The sequence below is a fragment of the Syngnathoides biaculeatus genome, chromosome 14, assembly GCF_019802595.1.
Source record: "Syngnathoides biaculeatus isolate LvHL_M chromosome 14, ASM1980259v1, whole genome shotgun sequence".
NCBI classification, from domain to species: domain Eukaryota; kingdom Metazoa; phylum Chordata; class Actinopteri; order Syngnathiformes; family Syngnathidae; genus Syngnathoides; species Syngnathoides biaculeatus.
This window is the reverse complement of record NC_084653.1, coordinates 26650888-26664725: the sequence shown is the minus strand read 5'-3', so window position 1 is coordinate 26664725 and position 13838 is coordinate 26650888. Positions and strand designations below refer to the sequence as shown.

At 51.2% G+C, this 13838-nt stretch overlaps 1 protein-coding gene across 3 annotated transcripts in view; it reads left to right on the top strand.

Moving 5' to 3' along the window:
- Positions 1-3457: 3457 nt before the first annotated feature.
- The window catches only part of bcor (BCL6 corepressor), a 44670-nt gene continuing 34289 nt past the window's right edge, over positions 3458-13838 (top strand). For 2 of the 3 annotated variants that reach the window (XM_061841661.1, XM_061841660.1), the window contains exon 1: positions 3459-4498. The gene's annotated coding sequence lies outside the window, so the exon portion shown is untranslated. Of the gene's footprint in view, positions 4499-13838 lie in introns of all 3 variants that reach the window. The other variant, XM_061841662.1, reaches the window with a different exon arrangement.

Genomic DNA, 13838 nt, shown 5'->3' with positions numbered 1-13838 from the left:
TGTGTATCGTGTTGAATTGAGTGGACGGCGTTGCGAAATAGTGATTAGTACGATGCTAATACAAATGGCGAGTGGCTAATCGCTACGCTAGCAGCTACAATGTGGGCGTAGGTGTGATTGTGAGTGGGGCTGTCGTCTGTCTCTATGTGCCCTGCGATTGGCTGGCAACCAGTTCAGGGTGTCCCCCGCCTCCTGCCCGTTGACAGCTGGGATTGGCTCTCAGCACTCCCCGCGACCCTCGTGAGGATAAGCGGCTAAGAAAATGGATGGATCGATATTCAGCACTGCGCCTCTGTGACTACGCCAGCTTAGCAAACGTTTTAAACCAACATATATTCACATTTTACAACAAAACAATGAAAATATGCAAGAGGAAGTAGTGTCCCGCCGCCACACAATAAGTGTGTCTTCAAAATAAAATATCCAGCCTACTTCCTGTATTTCTCAGCTCTTCCATTATTAGGATCTAATGGCATTTTCAAGCGGACAGTGAACATTTTTAACACACAATTCCTTCTAACATGAATAACATTCAAAAGAACGAAAAAGAATCAAGTGCTGCCTTTCAGAATAAAAGTGCGCTTCCACATCCTGTTCGTATTATAGCGCAACAACATCACAGCGTTACACTTAGGTGAGTTTCTAATAAATAAAGTCGAAAGGAATTGAAAAGGCGTATAAAAATATAATCCGTTGTAAGAGTTATTTTCAATGAATGTGGAATGTGAATTTACAAGAAATACAATATTTAAAGAACAACAATTATGCGTAGCAAACCATTTCATAATGAATTACATATTTATATCTTGTATGTGCTAAAATAATTTGAGGAATGGAGTAAAACGCTATGCAGTTATTGCATATCGTGACTATTTTTTTCTACACTTTGTGTGTACATTTTTTTTTTTTCCCTCGGGTTCCAACTGGATTTGTATTCCGAACCCTGAGGCGAGCCAAACCCAGGAAACCACAGCGGACAGGGCAGGACCGAAGTGCGGCCAGCCGCGGTATCTGCCTCGACGGCGTCGGACTTCTTGCTCTCGCATTCGAACTGAAGACGAACGCAAAAGTACTCGGACACATCAGCACGCGTGAGCGTCAAATAAGAAACTCGAAACTTGAATCATTTTGATTTCTTTTATCAAAAGATTCATCGAATCATGGCGGCACGGTGGATCAGGTGGAAAAGCGTTGGCCTCACAGTTCTGAGGACGCGGGTTCAATCCCGGCCCTGGGTGGGTTTTCTCTGGGTGGGCGCTTTGGTTTCCTCCTGCATCCCAAAAACACGCAACATGAATTGAAGACTCTAAATTGCCCCTAGGTGTGATTGTGAGTGCGGCTGTTTGTCGCCATGTGCCTTGCGATTGGCTGGCGACCGGTTCAGGGTGTACCCCGCCTCCTGCCCGTTGACCGCTGGGATAGGCTCCGGCATGCCCCGCCACCTTTGTGAGGATAAGCGCCATAGAAAATGGATGGATGGATTCTCTTTTGTCACTCTAAATTGCCCCTAGGTGTGATTGTGAGTGCGGCTGTTTGTCGCGATGTGCCCTGCGATTGGCTGGCGACCGGTTCAGGGTGTAGCCCGCCTCCTGCCCGTTGACAGCTGGGAGAGGCTCCGGCACTCCCCGCCACCCTTGTGAGGATAAGCGGCAAAGAAAATGGATGGATGGATTGAAATAAAAACGAAAGCACTCTACCATGGGTCCTGATATGCCACTGTATGTTGCGTGCAGTTTCCTATTTTTATATGTATGTTTTTATTAGTGCCCTGTGATTGGCCGGCAACCGGTTGGGGGTGTGCCCCGCCTCCTGCCCGTTGGCAGCTGGGATGGCCTCCGGCACTCCCTGTGACCCTCATGAGGATAGGTGGCAAAGAAAATGGATGTATGGATGCTTGTATTATTAACCCTTTTTTGATATATATATATATTTACTGCATGTATTATTGAAACTCCATCATATTGATGTGTTTGAGTGGGTGAAATATCAAAATTCAACATTTTAACCAATTTTTAAAACGACGAGGGGGAAAAGAAAAAAATGAAGCGCGGGCGTCTTTGCGACAGCATCGGGAATTAAACCCGCCACATGCATGTCGTCCGTCGTACACGTGGTGGACAGACAGTCTGGGATCGCCTTCCACAAACTTCAAACATCTGCAAAAAGATAGCTGCGGATGTCGGAGCGGTCTGCGGTGACGGGGGCGTATGGGGGCTTTTGGGGGGGGGGGGGGTCAGCGTCGAGAAAAGGGAGGCTTCTGGCCTCGATGGCGGACTGTGTTGTGGGCACGGAGTCGGCGGCAGGGAGGAGGAAACACCAAACAAGATTCTGTCCATCACGCCCAATCCGAGCGAGCGAGCGGCCGCACTGACAGGCACGCTGTCGCTGCCTTGCTTCACGCTGACGGTCGGAGGAAATCCCCCCCCCCCCCCGCTCCCCCCTTCCCCCGTTCCATGCCGTGCGGCTTCTTAATTCCACCCCGGGAGGGAAACGCTAAGATCACATTACCTCAAATCTGTACTGTCAACATCCTGCACACTAATTACCTGATTCCAGGCCTTCGGACTGCTCCGGAACGGTGACTTTTATTCCTATATTTCAAACAGATAATTTTGTCGGTAATAGCCCGTCGCTTATTTATTGATCTAATTTGCGTTGCAGGCCAAAATTTGGCTTACGAGCAAATGAATAAACAGAGACCAAAAGTCGTTCCCTTTTAGCCATTTATTGAACACTTAAAGCGCATCGAAACGTAAAGTGAGAACGGGAGCAAAGAGCAACGTTTAGCTAAATCCTAACATCCGTACGCTCGCTCGAAGACTTACCAGCCATGTTCCTGACATCACTTACTCGGCCATGGAACAAAAAAGGTGACCGTAGAAGAAAGAAATATGTAGATTTGGTGGTGTGTGTATAAATTGGACTGTTTCTAGCACCTTTTAACAGTGTGAAATAAAGTAGCGGCATCCAAACCGTTCACCCCTCTCCCCTGGTGATTTTTTTTTTTTTTTTTTTACAGGAGAAAATATAATATCAGTCTAATGTTTGATCTCTTTTGACGATAGGAAAATCTTTACCACCCTTAAGAATATTAACGTGCACCGCCACTGCTAAGATATAACCTTGCTTTCCTAATTCAATTTGCATTCCACAAATCATAAGTTGACTTCATATTCTTGCTAGCGTTTGACACGGAATCCGCTCGTAGGGGGACGCTGTCGAATGTTGACATGCCATTTTGTCGTTTGCGGGTTTCCAACTTGTGCCTCTTTTTGGGGGCCCCCTCTGGCTCAAGGGCCCCTGGGAAAAAAAAAAACAACAACAACTTGAGACAACGTGAGTTATATTTATTCTGTGACTAAACATGTAAACTTTTCATATTTCAAATCACGCCACGACTCCGTTCCAGCAGGAAAAGGCCACAATTTTGAAACAAGATTTTCTTTTATGGGTAGTTTTTTTTTTTTGGAGGCACGTCATTTTAAAGGAAGAGAATGCAAAAACTAAACAGGTTTCAGCCGCGTGTACGCCAAGGTGCGAATTTTCCGCGAGCTTCTAACTTGGCCCGCCGCCTCGCCGACACCAACTCGATCGTTGCGCTTCGCCTCTCGCCGTTTTTTCCACTTTTGGCGGAGCTCGCGCGCTCCGAGCGGAGGCTTATGCTAATTGCGGTCTCCCGACTGGCCTTCTGGGTAGAGTCTGCGCGAGTGGGAGTGGAGCGAGTCGCTCGGTCTCGGCACCATTCACCCCGCGCTCCCGGAACGCACGCACGGCTCCGTCCGACCGGGCTGCTCGTGTTTCACGCCGCACGCTTCTTCCCCCCCCCCTTCTCTCTCTCTCTTTCTCTTTAGTCCCCCCCCCCCCTCACTTCGCCGTTTTTTTGTCGGCTGCTTCCTCTTCTTCTTCGGCGGCGTGCTGAAGAGTGGAACCGGGCGAACGTGAGGCGGAACTACCCCCCGGACCCGGACGCGGGCGCAGCGGAGCCAGCGCCTCCTCCTCCTCCTCGAGCCCAGCCGGCCCTGTCGGGCAGACGACGCGACGGACGGCCGGCCGGCCGCTCGCCATGGAGTGACGGAGACGAGAGCCGAGTAGGACGGCGTGCTCCGCTCGAAGCTAACATGGCGCCACCGCCGCCGCCGCCGCCGCCGCTGCCGCTGCCGCCGCGAGTTTGGTCCGAGCTGAGTTAATTTTCCTCGGACGTCGCCACCTGTATGTCCTCGGTGGAGCCGCCGGTGCTTTCGCGGACGCTTCAAGCAACCTCGACGGGGATTTTAAACGGAACCAAATCGCCGCTCGCAGCGAACTAAAAAAAAAACAAAAAAAAACTGCACTTTCCTCAAAGGATGACTTTCCTCTAGTTTTCTTTGATTTCAAACGGATACGCGGATCGGCACTTTCATTTTTTTTTTTTGGTTTGTTCCCCCCCCCACCAAAAACTTGGCAAAAAGAGGACACAAAAACGGTACAAGTTGGCTGGAAGTGACGCCGAATTACCCAGGTCAGACGAACTCCAAATTTCTACTTTTTACTAGCTTTTTGTTGTGGAATATTGTACGTGTTTTTTGTTTGTTTGTTTTGTTTTTTGGAAAACAAGTTTCACAGAAGGGAGCTCGTGATAGCTTCGGAAAGCGCAAGAAGTGTGCCTCTGTCGGTCGGTCGGTCGGTCGGTCGGATCGGTCGGCGGCGGTGCGCGCACACATTGCGAGCGGAACGGGCCACTTCTAAGAATAGCGCATAGGGTGGTCTTTGTGTGTTTTCGGCGGGGCAGTGGCATGTGCTCGATAAATAACACGCGCGCGCACACGCACACGAGCGAGTTGCTCCGGCCGTGAGCTTGGCCCCCTCCGACACCCCCCCGCCGCGCCTGCCTGTCAAGCGGACCCCGGGCGCGAGTGCCAGGCGGTCCGCCACTGCGAATAAATTCAGCGTCTTCACACTTTTGTGTCGTATGACCGAGTGCCTATGTGTGTGTGTGTTGGTGGGGAGGGGGGGGGGGTCGTGCACGCGCACGGAGCCCCCTTTTCGCCCCCCCCCCCCAAAAAAAAACAAGGTTACGGAAGCCAGCCTCGCCCTGCCGAAAAGGTTCAGTTGGAGGGCATCCCCGCAGTCTGTGCGCGCGCGTGCGTGGGTTGCGCGGCTGCGTCACCTGCGCGCGCGCCCGATCGCGCGTGTGCTTGCGTGCGTGTTTTGTTTGGACACGAGTGGACGTTGATCGGCGGCTTTCGTCAGCCTCCAAGCTGTTCGGGAAATGCGCGTGTGCGCGTGGCATTGTGTACACCACACACACACGCGCGCATGCACGCGTGGATCAAGGTCTCGCAGGTGTGTTCTTTGTGACTTTGGGCCCCCAACCCCACGTCCCCCTTTCTACCGCCGCCCCCTGCGGACTTTACGAACCCCCCCCCCCCCAAATAAACACCTCACCTCTATTTTTGTCGCTTAATCTCCGCTTGAGCTCTCAGCCACTTTCATCCCCCGGCTTCCATTGTTGTATTATTAATCGCAGTTTTTTTTATTTTGGCTTTGCACGCGAGGCGGGCACCGCAGAACTCGTTCTTCTATCCCAGAGTTGAACTCCAATCAACGCCCCCCCCCCCCGCCCCCAATCCCCCACGTCATGTCGTCGCCCCACGCCTTCTGTCCTGGAGCCACCCGGGCACTAATTAGGGGGACGCTCCCCTTTGGACGATCGATGCGCCTCGTATTGGCTGGCTTCAGCTCATTAACGAGCTTAGTGAGGGAGGCGGCGTGAGGGGCTCGAGCTACAGTTGCGCCCCCCCTTTACGTCGGGAGCCGATCCACGTCGGTCGGTCGGACGGGGGGGGCGAGGGCTGTAAATGCACGCGTCGTCTGCTGCGGGCAACCGGGGCAGGTTTGAGAGCGCCGGGGGCCTCGTGTTGGGACCTCTGCTTTTTACGAGGGGGAGGATTAAGTGATCGAGGCACGGAAGGGGGTAGGAGGTGGAGGAGGCGTCAGGGGGGCTTTGACACATGAATAAAAGGTTAAATGTGCTTAAAGCAAACCTTGACATCGCGAGGGGAAGATCGTAAAAAGCGTTTTGAACGCGACAGTCCGAGAAAGATTCGGGAGGCGATGACAGAAACTGCCGGGACGTTACGGTTTCTTCCAGAAGTGCTTTTGCTCCGCGCAACGTGGTAGGCGCCGAAGATAGGAAAATGGTCAATAGTTCATCAGTTCTGCGCGATAACACTTTGAGTCATGACTTGTGTCGTCGTAACCGGTTTTAGTCCGACGCGGAATATGTTTTTACCCAACTAAAGAACAAACGGAAGAAGAAACGAGCCCAACGGAGAGACAGTCGGTCGCGTCTGCGTTACGGTTCTTTGGCTTTTGTTTCACGGCACGAGCCGTACTAAACGTTTGAGACAAACTTGACTTTAGGCTCGCGGTACGGGACTGCGGAGTAAGCTCATTTCTTTACAAATTAATACGAACAAACGCACGGCGTACAATTTGGCAGTTTCCTAAATTTTCCTCAAGTTCCATGTAAGATTTCATTGTGTTCACTTTTTCAAAAAGCCACTCGAGAAAGCGATGCTAGGAAATATCTGGAAACGCTTCGGAATGGCAACAACGGGATAATTCGATCTGACGCGGTAGCTGCGCACTTTCGCCAAACAAAACAAAAAGGCCCGGCTGACATTTGACCTGTGGCGCGTCATCGTAGTTGGGAGCCTTCTAATGGAGCAATTTAACTAAAATGAAAGATGTATTTTTCTGGATTACGTACACTTTTTTTTTTTTCCTCGTAGTGCAGTACAATCTCAAACGGTGTAGTTTGCTTTCACCTGAAAGTTTTTCCGCGTTTGAAATCGGCGCTTTCACAAAATTTGTTAAAAATTCACTCGGCTTATGATAAAAAAATTTTGGGAGCTCTGCTGAGGTTTTTTTTTTTTCTTTTATGCCATCTTTTCTATAAAATTACCGTTATTCTAATTACCGTATTTTCTACACTATAAGGCGCACCTTCAATGAATAGCCCACTTTAAGACTTATTTCCCCGTGTATAAGGCGCACCGAGCAGAGACTCAATTCTCTGACGCCTCTAAAATATTATCCCGAGCAATAGTTCTGTTGTGAGGGGTGTGCTAAAAGCGATTCTACCTTTATCTGCTCGTCAGGCGAAAAACGGTAAATATGATACCACATTTTCCGCACCGCATTATAAGGCGCACCTCCAATGAATGGCCTATTTTAAAACTTATCCCATGTATAAGGCGCACCGGATAATAAGGCGCATAGAATAGACGCTACAGTAGAGGCTGGGGTTACGTTATACGTGCATTCAATGGAGTTGCGCTAAAGGCTCAATATTGATCCATATATAAGGCGCACCGGATTGTAAGGCGCACCGTCGGCTTTTGAGAAAATGAAAGGCTTTTGGGTGCGCCTAATAGTGCGGAAAATACGGTAGCTTATAACCTTAATGTGGGTTAGCCTCCTTCATATCCTTCAGTCTAAACTCTACTAGCTCATAATTTATCTATTATTTTACTCTGGTTAGGCAAAAATTGTATGTCCAAATGTTCTTTTTTTTTGGAACCTCCCAAAGTTAATAATAAGAATGGTGCCCCCTCTCGCCCCCCCCCCCACCTCACTCACCCAATAAAGGGTTAACTGCACTTTAACGGCGGTTGTCGTTTGGCGAGGTTAACGTTGGCTGTTACCCCGCTGAATTCTGGCGCAGGCGGGAAATCGATATTGTGAAATAGCGTGTGCGCTGATCTCTCTCGGGTCGGGTCGGGGAAGCACGCCATTGTCTAAGATTGCGCCGGCTTCCTGCTTGCGCCACAAAGAAACCGCGCGCGGCACGTAGCGCCTAGATGAACGCGCGAGATTACGCACCTGCCTGCTCGGAATCCGGCCGCGTTTATTTTCACGCGCGGCGGCGCGATCCCCCTCAAAGTTTTCGCCGCCGCCGATGACTCAAACGCGAGGCTTCCATCTCGCTCAGCGTTCTTGGTTTGGGCTCGCGGTGTTGCTAGCCAAAATACATACACGCATAGGTCATCTGCAGCTACCAAAATAATCCGCTGTCAAATGTCATCCCGTCTGTTCTCTCCAATAACCCGACAGACTCTCAAGCCGAGCGTGCTGGCCGGGAATGTTTTCTTGGTCGTCGGATCGAGCGGCGAGTCGCAGACCCGAATACTTGGCATTTTGCGCGCCGCTTATTTATAGTGCGACTGTCACTTTCCACTGCGCGGCCAGTTGTGGGGGCTGATGTGTTTTCCAGGTGTCGGGGGTGGGGTGGGGGGGGGGGAGTAATTGACTCGCCGTCATGTCACGTGACCTCGCATTTCCTCCGAAACGGTGCGTCGCGGCGTGTTTGGCCTTGTACAGACAATGAGATTTTGTCAACTCCTCAAAGATTTACGTGACAGGCCCCATTCATGACGATAAAAAAATGAAAAAAAAAAAAAAATCAGGCATTTAAGAGTTTTGGTGGTATATAGTGTGCGTGGCGCGCTTTGATACACTCAAGACGGAACATCGCACACAAAAAGATTTTTGCCGCCGGTGTCGAAATCTCGAACGATCTCACAAAAGCGAAGACGAGCAGATACTTGCGGGTCGGCGCCGATGGTAGCGAGCTTTTCCTAACGTCGCTGGAAGTGGCGCCGACGCAAAACGGGGTGGGGGGGGGGACGACACGCACATTGGCTAAGTAGTTTGTTTCTTTTTGGCTTTCTAATTCCTCGCTAAAGTCACTTCTTTAATTGGCCGCACTCCGTACGACATCCTAATTCACACGAAGAGTCTTGAAACGCATCAAACCCGATTATGGGGATAAATCCTCCCTTGACAGACCTCAGACCTACGGATAATCTAATTGGAAAATTGTGCGAAACGCACGACGGTCCCGCCGTATGATGTTCTTTGTCAGGGAGGGGCAAAATTGTCCCGGTCTGTATCGAGTCCGGCTCGCCGTGTGTACTTTCCAGGTGAAACGGGCCCTCCCCCCTCGCAGCTAAAGTAGCTTCATTATGTACTAATTCAATTAGCGCAACTGACTTCTATTAATTATAAAAATGCAATCACACGTCTGAGCCTTATCTTTCCACATTAATTCAAATGAGCATATTTTCACTCGGCTGAGGGGGGGGGCACACACTGGCAATGTTTGTATTTTTTTTTTATGTAAATCTGACAGTAGTTGGTGTTTTTTTTTTTTTTAAAGAGATGTGTCAAGTCAATGTGCGGATTCATCGCGCCGCCGTTTAGCGACAACCGCCCCCCCCCCCCCCCATTCCCAGCCCCCCCCCTGCCCCCCCTCCAACCCCTTTAAAGCAATTAACCTTCTGTTTGTCCGCTTTTCTAATCTGGAATCAATAAGGGCCACGCACGGAATAGCTCTCCCTGATTGAGCACATCAATAAAAAGCACGCGGAGCGCTTTGGCAGCGCTCCGCAAGGAACGCAGGGGGAGGGGATTGGCGAAGGGGGGGGCGAAATTAATAAAATCCGAAAAGGACGGTGTCGTGTTTCATGTTTCCAGTCGGAGACGCGGGCTCTCTCTCTCTCTTTTTTTTTTTTTTTTTTTTCCGTTGTCACGCCTGGATGGAAGACAACAGGCTCGCCGCTGCCGAGGCGGCCTGCGTGTGAACAAAAGCCGAGGAGAGATCGGTTTTCCAGGCGCCGCTGCGCAGCTCCCGGAGGAGACGTCACGGTTTGATTGAAGCTATGCTCCGTGCCGGCCTCCCGGGACCTCGCCATGAAACGGGAGAGCGGACGCCCCCCCCCCCTACTCCCCCCGCCCTCGCCCGCTCTTTTCTCGCCTCGCTCCACAAAGCTTTTTGTTTCGACGCGGTCTGGAGCGCTCGGAGCGCTTCCCCGCAGAGATGTGACGGACGCCGCTGATCCGACCCACTCCCCCCCCCCCCCTTCCTCCGAGAGGCCGAGCGAGACCGGCGCCCCCCCCCCTCCCCCCCCAGATCCAGACGGGCCTCTCACGTGATGTCACGTGTTTTGCGGTCGGTGCTTGCACGCACTTGGTTCCGAGACGTTTTCTCTCGGGCTTTACGAGATCACATACCGCGATCACGCTCGCTAATCTTAAGCGTCCTCGCCGTGGATGGGCGGAGCACTGATTGGACGCGGCGGCGAGCCTCGCGGTCCCTCAGCGGGCTCGTCCCGGTTGGGCCCAGTTTTAATTTTAGCAGCAGGAGCCTCGGGGTACATCCATATTCCTGACGTAATCCTGCCTGCGCACGACGGAGGGTTGGCCACCAGCCCGCAGTCTGCGCACAGCAGGAATGTGTATCGCCTCGTTGAATATTTCCACCTGACTTGGCTGGCGTGCAAAGCTCCCACCGACTTAACAGCGTGAGCTTTCTTTCCACCACGCAGTACGGTTCGATTCGGTTCGACACTTTTGTTTTTAGAAATACCGAGCCAACTTTGATCTGAACTGTGCAAATTCCAACTCGCCACCGCATGAGCGTAGCTGCGATGGGAAAGAAAATAGTTTCGTGCCCGTTACGTCGAAAGCATTATTTTAGGCCATATGCGCGCGGATTGCTGTACTACGCAAGATTTTCTTTTTGTGGTGTAAAACGCCCAGTACCGCATGAAGTTATAGTTTGTAAATGTTACAAATGTTTGAACGTTTCATATTGGATCTAAATTTACCACGTCCATCTAGTTGATGTATGTTGCTCATCATAGACGAATCGCTTTCATGCACCGGAGGGAATTAGTGTACTTCCTAGTTCCAAATCTAGTGCCAAAGGTCAATGGCTTGACAAAAACAAAAACATGTCGTTACCGGATTGGCAGGTTCCAGACTCCAGACTTTTGTGTTACTCAGTGTACGTCGCAGCCATTTTTCTCTCTTTTCAAACCCCCCCCCCCCACGCCTATGCCAGCACCCTCCACACAATAGACAGAACCGTCACGACATGGCCGCAACATCAATGGCCCATATTCAACATGTCCGCCCCCCAGGCACATTTTTTGGAATCGGATGTCGTCGTCGCGTACGTCTGTGACCCGGAAACGTTATCGGTCCCGTTCTCGGCCTCCGTGAGGTCACAACGCCACTCGGCAACAGCGAGCAATTCCGCCATTTTAAACAATTTTTGGACAGAATACCGAGTGCAGACGGTCCGACTTATTCGTTATGCTGTACCGGGCTCGATTCGAGGTTTTGTGACTTGTTTGGAGTGCTCTGCGATTTTCGGAATATGAAATGCGTCGGCTCTGAAACTTGCCTCTTATATCCTGATCCGCCACATGCCAGCCACCGTCCCGGCTGACGTCATCGCTATCAGTCTTTCGCTAAAATTCATTGTGCTTAATTTACCTTTATAGACGAGTAATAATTAGAGCATTCACGCGAAAGCATTCATCGTGTAGGGGGCGGAGTAATCTCTAGATGTGGGGGGGGGGGGGGGGCGCTTTAATTAAGACCATCCGGCACGAAAGCAGCGCCAGCGTATTCGAATCAAAGTCAAGAAAGCTCCGGTAAAATGCCGGCCGACTCTCGCCTAGCGCATCCCCATTACAATCGGGCCCTTTGGTGACATAAAGAGCCATTTATTTCCCATTTGGCCCGCGATGAATAGAGCCGGTTCAGCGGCCGCCGCCCAGGCCCCAGTGTCAGCACGGGGAGCGAAGGGGGGGGGGGATCACAATGTCGCCGTTGTTGACGGCAGAGAAGAGCCGAGGGTGAGGGGGGGGGGGGGGCGTGTGGCGGTGCTGAACCGTGCAGCGACTTGAATGCGTCTGTGCAGCAGGCCTGGAGGACGCAGGGGCCCCTTGTTTACAGCGTGCTCGCTAATAATGTGACAGCTGAGGAGGCGCCGCCGGCTCCCTTTCGGCTCTGCGCGGATCTGTCTCGCTTCCAGACTCGTGGTTTTTTTTTTTTCTCTCTCTTTCCCCCTGTCTTTTAATATATACACACAGCGGAGGCTCCAATGTGGGGAAAAAAAGCCCAAAAGTGGTACAATTTCTCGAAAAAAAAAAAAAAGGGCCTCAGAAGTCAAACATAGCGTCGGCTAATAAAACGACATTCGGCTCAGTGAGCGTGTCGAACTGGACTTAGCCTTTTTCCTTTTTCTTGGACTTTTTTTCCTCACCTGGTGATGACGACGAGAACCGTGGAATTATCTGATTGACAACAAAATGAAATACATTTGCTAACTATATTTATCCGAAAATGCCTAGTAAATGGAGGAGCTTGCCAGTTAACGTCTTCAGCAGGTTAAGAACTTTTACTTGATTCCGTCCGTTTTGGTCCAATTGAGAATCAGAACAATTTGGTAAAGCGTTGGCCTCACAGTTCTGAGAACCCGGGTTCGATCCCGTCCCCGCCTGCGTGGGTTTCCCCCCACATCCCCAAAATATGCCACATTCAATTGGACGCTCTAAATTGCCTCTAGGTGTGTGCTTATCCTCACAAAGGTTGCGGGAAAGCTGGAGCCCATCCCAGCTAGCTTCAGGCGAAAGGAGGCCTACGCCCTGAACTGAGCGGGAATCAATCACACGCTGCCCCGCACCAAAGGCAGGTGTGGGTATCACTACACCATCAGTGGCTCCTCCTCCCACATTCCCAAATTATGCAACATTAATTGGGCACTCCAAAATTGCCCCGAGGTGTGATTGCGAGTGCGACTGTTTGTCTCTGTGTGCCTTGCGATTGGCTGGCAACCAGTTCAGGACGTACCCCGCCTCCTGCCTGTTGACAGCTGGGATAGGTCCCCAGCACGCCCCGTGACCCTTGTGAGGATAAGCGGCCAAAAATTCGATGTATGGATGGAATTCAATTGCTGTCTGGCAACTTTGACTCTGGTGGGCGGCGGGGCAGTCATTTTAGAGAAAATTTGCGATTTTCGGACGTTTGAAATAAATCTGCCCACCCCTCATTCAGAGCAAAATTTTGGAACGTCTGAATTATATTCAAGCCGCCGAGGCAAAAGTTCTTTTTGCGTTCGGCTTTTGCAAGTCGCCGAGCGTTGCAAATCAGACACAATTAGTCACGCTTCGTCATGCTAATTGCTAAGCTATTGTTGCGAGCGTTGAAGGAAGCGATTTTGTGAGGCGCGTTTTCAGGGAGCGTGACCGACTTACTGAACAACGGCGTAAAAGGCCACTTAAAGAAATTCAAACGCTGGAACAGATGGAGTAGCACCTCATACGAGTTGACAAAAATACTCGCAGGCATGTTTTCTCGCTACTCATTTTGCGTCCTTTACTGCTTTGTCTCCTCGCTCGTATTTTACTTTGCTTTTCTTCCAGCGGACCTCGCTTCTGCTCGGCACGTCGAGGCACTTCTAAATTTAGAGCGACCCACTGCAAAAATCACAAACGATCGCTTGGAAATTGCCGCTAAATCGCAGGGGAATGAGCGACGGAGTGCGACGTGGTGGGGCAGCGCTTAAATGGCGAGGCTGGATGTGCACTTTTCCCGCAGGATAGACACGGTCGGAGGGGGGGGGGGGGGGTGATCAATCGGACCATTTGGCACACGTCGGCTTGATGATCAATAACAATTAAAGGCCGCCACGCGTCCTTTTATGGCGCCGAGGTGTTAATGTTGTCGACAGGAGCGCCGCACGCTAAGTGTGCCTTTCTCCTCCTTGCGCTCATTTGAGCGTTTTAGTGTAATGTGTGTGTGTGTGTGTGTGTGTGTGTGCGCAGAAAATCCTGTCACACACATGGCGGCAGCGAGACGAGGCCTCTGATTTGTGTGTGCGTGTGTGCGCGCAGCGTTTAATCCCTGTTTATCCCCCCCCCACCCCACATACCCACCTCCCCTCTCACCCCCGTCGCTGTGGAGATTATCCTGCGTCACACTGCGCTCCCCCACCCCCCACC